We start from the raw sequence: 8,571 nt of genomic DNA, 5'->3' as shown, positions 1-8,571 counted from the left end.
AAAATCAATATCTTGATCTTCTTTAAACAAATCTTCCAAAAATCTTCACCGTAACTCTCATTGTTTCCTTTTGGAACCCTTCCTGTTCTCTTTCTTTCTCTCTTTTATTTCCACATCCAGGACTTCTTCCCCAGTGAACTGATCTCCAAGTCCTTCAATGTGCATATCAAGTCTGTCGAACTCCAACATATCAAATTCAGTCATGTCTCCATATATTTCTTGTTTCACGTCAACAAACTCGAGGAGGATCCAACATCGTTTCTATATTTTCCATAACCACCTCCACCACCGACATTAACATTACAATATTCTACATTAACAACATCACTGTCCCTTGATCGATCGTTCTTTGTCTCTTCTTCTGACATGCTTCTTCCATATCCTTACTCTTCTCTTCTGCTCCATGAGTTGCTGAAGGAAATCAGGATTCTGCATTGCGCGAGCAAGGAATCTCATCATTGATGTTGTTTTAATTCAGTCTTCTTGAGCTTCTCTTCAGTCGATGTGAAGATAACTTTTTGGTGCTTTGTTGTTCCTTTCTAAGTTTCACTAGCTCCATCATCAGCACTTGTTTGTCTCGCTTAGGCTGTCCATCTCTCCATCTAGACCATACCTACCAACTTCTATGCAACAATTCAAGTGATTGTTGTTGAGAGGATGATTCAGGTGGTGGCATTTGATTATTGTTATTGTCTTTCTTCTACTTATTGTCTTGAGGAGATGCTTTTGTCCTCTAAGAAACCCTTTATTTGCAAAAACTCCATCGATCAGGATTCACCTTTCTGAAACCCTATTATATAATTTTTATGGTTAGATTCAACTCCAAATGCTAGTAATTAACTTCATATAATATTCTATCTTTGTGTATTATGCAACTAGGTATGAGAGAGTTTCATATAGTTTCATTTCTGTATATATATATTATAGGAGAGTGAGAAAAAAGGGAAAATGCTACATATCATATTAATCATTTTGTAGAGAATTCTCCTTGGAGATTTTCTAACAATCAACTGTTGAACATTTGAAATGATCTCCGTTTCAAGAGATCTCTAGAGACAAAAAAGAACACAAAATACACAAGTGGATGTAAAAATTATGAGGCGAGACTTTTCGAGAACTAAGATCCCAATTGCATTTATGTATATAATAAATCCCTAACGAATCCGTCAAGCAATTATATAATAACTAATAAACACTAGTTAACTCTCCGATGGTATAAAAGAAAAAGAAAAAACAACAACAATCAAAAGCCAAGTCTCAAGAGTCGATTCAAAGCTTGACTGCACCACAGGGAAAAATTTACAAGACAAAGGTTTTGACCCAATATTACTGTCACCATTTGATTGTGAGTTGTTATAGATCTCTTTAGATTCGTGCCATACATGGAATCACAGAAACAAACACACGTATACAAGGTGATATGTATAAGAGAGTTTAGAACTTACATATGTTTGAGCTGTCGAACAAAGCTAGAGAATTATTGTGCTTGAAGAATCTGGGGAGGAGAGTCATGGAAAAAGCTTGTGGATCCAGACAATGAAGCTGTTTTGTCTTCGCTCCAAGACACAACATCATTGGTTCTTGAATCTTCCACCCATATCATATGTCTTTGTCAGAAATGGAGGTGGGCCTGATTCGTGGAGACCTTCTATTGGTTGCGGAGAGCTTAATTTGTTGGTCATTGGGGCCATGGAGGTTGAATGAAGGTAAGAGGAAGTTGAAGAAGATGGTGGTTATGGAGAATCATTGATACCAGTAGGAAACTCCTCTTATGAATGTATATGAAGGATCCATATGGTTACAGTTTAAAGAAAGTTTAAATGTTTTGATTTGGGTTGAATTTTACTAACTTGAATTTGCAACAGAGGAAAATGTGAATTTATTTTAGAGATATTTAAAATTGGAAGGTTAAACTTTGTAAATTTTTGCGGAGAGATTGTGTATGTAGGTGTGGAGTTCTCGGGGTGTGAAGATGAAGTATATATGGAGAAGATAGGAGAGATGGAAGAAGGCAAAATGGTTTTACTAAAGCCTCTCCAATTGCAAACTATTTTTTCCTCTATAATTTATATAAAAAAAGTAAATCTATTATAGAGTAATTTTTGTTCCAAAAATATAGAGTAATGTTACTTTTTAATTGTAATTTGGAGTGGAAAATTGACATTACTCTATATTTTACTCTTATAAAAGTAATTCTATTATATTTTTTTGTGAATTATAAAAAAGAATAGTTTGTCACTAGAAATGCTCTTATACTGCAACTTGAACTTTTGATGATGGATTCCTTCCTCTTTTGGATATTTATTTTTAGTAGTTGTATTATTTATTTATTTTTAATTTTTAATAGTTGATAGTTTGACATGCTGGAGCTAAAGCAAATCCAGCGAGTCACTCGTTTCATTTTTCTAAGCAAATATGCAAGACTTCGATTAATACCCTCTACTAAATACTGTATGTATTTGTGGGTCCTGGTGATTGGTTGAAAAAAAGTATTTAGTGCATCCGTCATGATCCTTCTTACTTTACGAAAGTGTATCCTTTTCACGAAAATATTGAAAAGCGACGTCTTATATTCAACTAGATGTGTCTGTATATATAAATACTATAACCTTAATCATTTCTTATAATGACCCGATGAAATCTACTCGATGTATTGTTTGGTAACTCAATGTATTTTCTTTTTGATAAATTTTTTGTTTCTCTTCTTTTCGTTATTTGAGATCATCTCTTGACAAAAAAAAATTGAGATCATCTTAAGCTGAAACCTAAACTAATCCTCAAATTTTATAGAATATTTATTGCTACTTAATACATTTATGGATGATCAAGCATACGTGACTTTAGTATTTTTATCAATAGAAACCTTCTTTTTTTATTAACCACCAAGTTATAATATTTCTAGTAAACTTTTAGTAGTGTAGTAACGATTTTATATATAAATTTGAATTGTATTTTTATTACTCACAAGTTTTTCTGATTGTGCCGTGCCACCGTGTCCTATTATCGGGATTCAGGCCGACACCTTAATAACTCCAAGCTGGAAACCATAGATCATCTTCACTTTTACCTTTCTATTATTATAATCAACTTTTATTCTATTAGTAACTTAACATTTGCACCCAAAAACTCAGAACGTTAATGTTTATTACGCATCCAAATGTTACACGTATATGACACTGCCATATACTCCCTCCGTTTCAAATTATATGTCGTTGTAGAGAAATTTTTTTATTTCAAAATAAGTGTCGTTTTCGGTTTTCAATGCAAAATTTATTGACAATATTTTATTTTCTATTTTTCTATTGGTTGATACATGGTTAGGTGTATTGGTAATAATGTTTTTATTTTGGAAATATGTAAAATTAAATGTTTTCTTAATCTGTGTACATAATGTTAAAACGATATATAATGAAACGGAGGGAGTATACAAAGTTTGACCGGCAACTACTAGAGTAATTAAGAGTAACAAAAGTAGAGTAACTTTTTTTTGGTCAAACACAAAAGTAGAGTAACTAGAAGCAAAAGTTTTAGAATAAATGATATATTCAAAAGAAAATAAAAATAAAATTAGGGCAATTAATTTTCTTCTCAAAAGCTATGAAGAATCTTCCAAGCTAGATTATAAAATTTAGTAAATAGTAGAGACTTTGATTAATAAAAGTGATAAAGTGGATACGTATAAAACAGTGGGTCCAAATGTGAAACCAAAGACGTGGCAACGGCTTAATTCATAAACGAGAACTATTTTTAATTAGGGAACAAGATTATACGCCATTATTATTATGGCTTTTGAGGACTTTCAAATCTCTGGGAAACAAGACACGACGCTTGTGAGTGTGTGTGTCCAGAGAGCATCCAAAATCCGCAAATTAAACTACGTGTTTGTTTTTCATTAGGCAACATGTTTCTAAATCAGATATTTGATATTGTGTTAAAGTGAACCCAAATCCCATGATATGAGTTCCGGACATGCATCTATCTGGTTTGACTATTATGTTTCTGAACTTAGCATTTATCAAAGCCCCTTTTCATACACTACTAGAATGTGATATTACATTACCTGCCCAACCAGAAGTATCTTACAAGAAGTCAAAACATGTTGCTTTATGTTATGAAACAGGTTATAGGCTTGAAATCATTACAAAACTTACGAATAGTTGATTTTCTTGTTTCACTGATTTAGGTTAAGAGAAGGAAAAGCTGGAATAACCAACCTTTGGAAAAACAAACGAAATGTGCTATCACTAAACTACTAGAAACGTTATGCTGTTGCTGTGTAAGTTTAAACTACCAACTAGATGTTGACATCAGAAACAGTTTCAAAGAATATTTTTAACGGTGTGGAGTGAGAGAAGGAAAAGTTGGAATTGACAGTAACAGTTTCCTCTCACCATTTCTTCTCCTTGGAGTCATCTGTGATGCATCAAGATGAGGCAGAGAAACCCTTTTGCTATTGGGAGATACAGCATTGATGTTAGTTATTGGAGACAGGATTACATTCTCAATATCCTCTGCGATAGTCTCAATCCTTGAATGAGAGAACAAACTCATGCCTTGTTTTCTGAAAGATTGCCCCTCGTATAAGGAAGATCCAGAAGCTCCATGAAGTTGCTGAGACTGTTGAGGAAGCAGCATGTTGTTGAATGAGATGGGAAGTTGAGCCAATGGTTGCCTAAATAAAAAAGCAAAGGTTAATAATATACCAAAATCAGGAGCCGTTTAAATGACCACACATTGATTGTTTTTGAGATTGTTTCTTACCTTAATGACAGTGGTGTTGAAGTTGGAAGTGGAACAGAACTAAACAGCTCTGCCCTGTGTTGTGTTTTCGCTGTTTCGCTTACATCATCTTGTTTGATATCCAAGCCAACAAATGAAGAGGCTGCAGAGATTATAAAATTTGTAACCATGTAAAAAATAAAAAGACCAAGAAGCTTAAGATTATATAAATTGAAACAAAGAGACTAACCAGCTTTCCTGCCAAATGCATTCTTGCATCCTTCACATCTACAGTTTATGGAACAACCAACTCCGCTCTATATGATCATCAGAATGAACCCAAGCAAGTAAGAATCATACAAAGAAATGTCATTGGAGTTTAATGATGATACCTGATAGCATTCACAGTATTTCTTCAGACAGTTTGATTTCCTGCAGTTGCAGCCTCTTTTGTGTCGCGCTGAAGCTGGAGTGTTGCTTGCATCATCACCAACTTCCATGATGGAAGAATCAGCATTTCCAATGACTTTAGGGGCAAACGCTAGTGGATTCCGGGATTCAATCTGTTTTCGAGTGGCTAAGACAGTCTCTTCATGGATTGGTTTGTTGAAGCAATCTAGACATGTACATGGCTCTATGCAATAAACTCCAGCAGCAAAGCATTCACAGTAACTGCAGCAGATATACATTCAAAAGAGACTCAACAACAAGACTAAAGCTACTTCAAGCAAGCCAAAAAAAAAAAGAATAAAGAGGATTGGGATAATATATTCAGCTTACAGTTTCAGACATTTGGATTTTTTGCAGTGGCACCGTTTACATGATGAGTCTCCTTCTCCTCCTTGTTCAGACTTAAGTCTAAATATATGGTTGTGCAAAAAAAGATTGTTAAGAATAAGATGCCAAAAAAGATTGTTAAGATTCTTACTATAAATATATGGTTGTGCAAGTCTTATCATGTAAGACTTACCTTTTCTTCTTTGGACTGCTTTGATTCATTACCACTAAATCTAAAGAAGACTTTGGAACCTCTTCTACTACACTTTGTCCTGCAGCTTCACCGGCTTTAATGTTTCCGGATAATGAGTACTCATTCCCAACATCGCTGTCCTTAGACGTTTGCTTAATGTTAGGCATCTCAAAGTCTAGAAGGCGTCTTCTCACTCCACGGTGAAGACCCTGTCACACACACAAGGAAAGGGAATAAGTTCAGAGAAAATGATCATCAATCAAGAACCAAACGGGGCTCAACTTTGACTCACATCTGCGGACGACTCTTTGCTGTTTGAAACGGGCTTTTTACCACCACACGAACGTCTTTTGGAGTCTGATGATACCGGTAAGAAGCATCTATCTACCTCCGAATCGTTCAGTGTATCATTAATCAAGAGTTCAGGAGTATCCGGAAACAGAGTTTCCCAATCTGGAGTATCACTTTTACGCTTAACATTGCCGTCACACATTCTCTGCAGATCCGTCAGACCATCGTTGATAGCTCTAGGAGGAGTAGGAGTAGGAGTAGAGAAGCAGTCATTCTTGAGAATTTGTACGGTTTCAAGTAAAGTTTCTTCTACAAGTACTACTTCTTTGGAAGGATCAGACGAGTAAATATGACTGCAAAACGAAAACATATTCCAAATAAGAAAGAGAGGAGGAGGAGGGTAACTTTCAGTTGAGTAGTGACCTTTTGGAACGAGATCCATTGTGAGGGGGAGTGAAGAGAGAAGGACTGAGAGAGCCAAAGGTTTGAGCAATAATTGGGATTGATTTGATTGGAGACAGATTGTTTATGTAGTTAAACACTGGAGAGTTCTGCATTTCCTCACAATAAACACATACAAAAAAAAAAAACTTTTCAAACTCAATTGTCACAGTGGTTACAAGTACATCAGATCAATCGAACACTTCAAACTTCCTAAAGAAAAGTGTTAAGAGACTTCAAACTTCCTAAAGAAAACTTCCAAAATGACACAACAAAAACGAGAATGTTAAGACACTTTTTTTTTCCATCGAGTTGGAATCGAAACTAAAGGGAATCTGAATCTTTGACCATAATTTAACTAACTCAAAGATGAGTATTACACATATTCCATTAAAGCACTTTCCCAAAAAAAAAAAAGCTTCATAGAAACAGAGTAAAACCAGAGTGCCGATGTGGTTTTCAGTTTTTGGGGCGTATCCATTTTGCTAAAACAATAAGAAATTCTCGTATGGGGTTGTTGCACTTTATATCTCTGTTTCCGTTGAAGAAGAAGAGAGTCAAGAATACGATGTATCTCGTCTAAACCAAATCCAACAGAGGCCAACACAACACAACACAACAACGAAGTGACCCCAACACTTCTCTCTTTCTTCTCGTTCTATTATTTTTGTGTATATATATACTAATCTCATTCCCTCTCCTTACTTTTGTTTGTTAAAACCCGAAGTTAAATATCGTAATTATCTTTGCTTTTTATAAAAAGTAACGGATGTCACCTTGATCTTTGCTTGATTTTTATTATTTTCTTCCTTTGTTTTTGAGGATAAATTAAAATACCTAATTGAATTTGGTTTATCACATCATTTGACTTTGTAATTTATTTTTATGTTCCAAAGAATCAGATACTGATATCAACATTATCAGTTATGAATAGCAGCGCATTAAATAATAAGGTGATTACATAAATATGTTATCAATTAAAAATTAGAAGAAAAAAAATCCAATCTAAGTTTTTTTTCTTATATAAATAGAATAAGATCTTTTAAGCATAAGGTGACGGACCTAGCGGGCGAAGTTAGGTTGTAATATATTAACTAGGAAGCTTTTGTTAAAATCGACTTTGTAACTTAAATTGATTTCCTGTTAACGGGTTGAATAAAATTAATCTAGGTTTTAAAAACTAACTAGATTTTGACCGCGCTTTTAAAGGGCGGGTATATGTTTTGTTTTATGTTTTTTTTAAATGATTTAATTTAATTTGTGTGTGTTTTATAACTATATTAGTGTTTAATATTAATTTAATTTAATATATTTTTGGTGACTATATTCAATATGTCAAGTTGCATAATTATACACTTGTACCATATGCATTTCAGAAACCATTTTAAAACTTTATTCCTAAAGTTTGTAACATATTATATTTACTTAGTAGTTACCTAACATAATTTAGTCAAGAATATTTATATCCCAATCGCCCCAAAATAAAAATCTCATACTCTATTAGACATGATCTATATACTCGAACAATTCTTAAATTATTATATTCGAAAACTAATATCAAACTCAACCCGCAACTAAAACCGAATAATTTTTTTGAAAAATGTTTAAAGAAATATTGTTTAACATATATGTTATATATATATATATATATATATATAGTTGGGTTAAAATGGTCTTCACTAACTTTAAGTAGAATCACATTTAATAAATATTTTTTATTCGAATAACCTATTTAAAACCCGTTAAACTAAATGAGTTTATATGAATATTTATTTCTATTAAAAATTCACTTAAACCGGTTAAACTCCGTCAATCATAAAATTAAATTTTAATAGTAACCCGCTTCCACCATTAATTAATATTAATATTAGTTAACTTTTAAAGTTTCATAAGAAATATAATATCCTATGTACATCACATGGAAATGGTACTTCGTTTATTTTCCAAATCACAGACCTGTCTGATAAATTCAAAACTTTATTTGAAAGAAAAAAGTAACTGTTTTGGTAGGAACATTTTTAACGTGGATTTTAATAACTTTTAGAAGGTGGTTATCTAATGTGGTTATATGATATTATATAAATCATTTAAATACAGTTATAAAATATGTTGGACCCAATTAATATCAATTGGACATGTTGAAGAATTAA

General features: G+C 33.1%; 2 pseudogenes; both read right to left on the bottom strand.

The window, feature by feature from the left end:
* Positions 1–6: 6 nt before the first annotated feature.
* LOC130507144 (heat stress transcription factor A-6b-like) lies at positions 7–1,794 on the bottom strand (annotated as a pseudogene).
* Positions 1,795–4,132: 2,338 nt separating this feature from the next.
* LOC130507143 (protein tesmin/TSO1-like CXC 3) lies at positions 4,133–6,902 on the bottom strand (annotated as a pseudogene).
* Between the last annotated feature and the right edge of the window lie 1,669 nt (positions 6,903–8,571).

The sequence above is a fragment of the Raphanus sativus genome, unplaced genomic scaffold (genome assembly GCF_000801105.2).
Source record: "Raphanus sativus cultivar WK10039 unplaced genomic scaffold, ASM80110v3 Scaffold4087, whole genome shotgun sequence".
NCBI lineage: Eukaryota > Viridiplantae > Streptophyta > Magnoliopsida > Brassicales > Brassicaceae > Raphanus > Raphanus sativus.
This window is presented reverse-complemented; position numbering and strand designations above follow the sequence as displayed.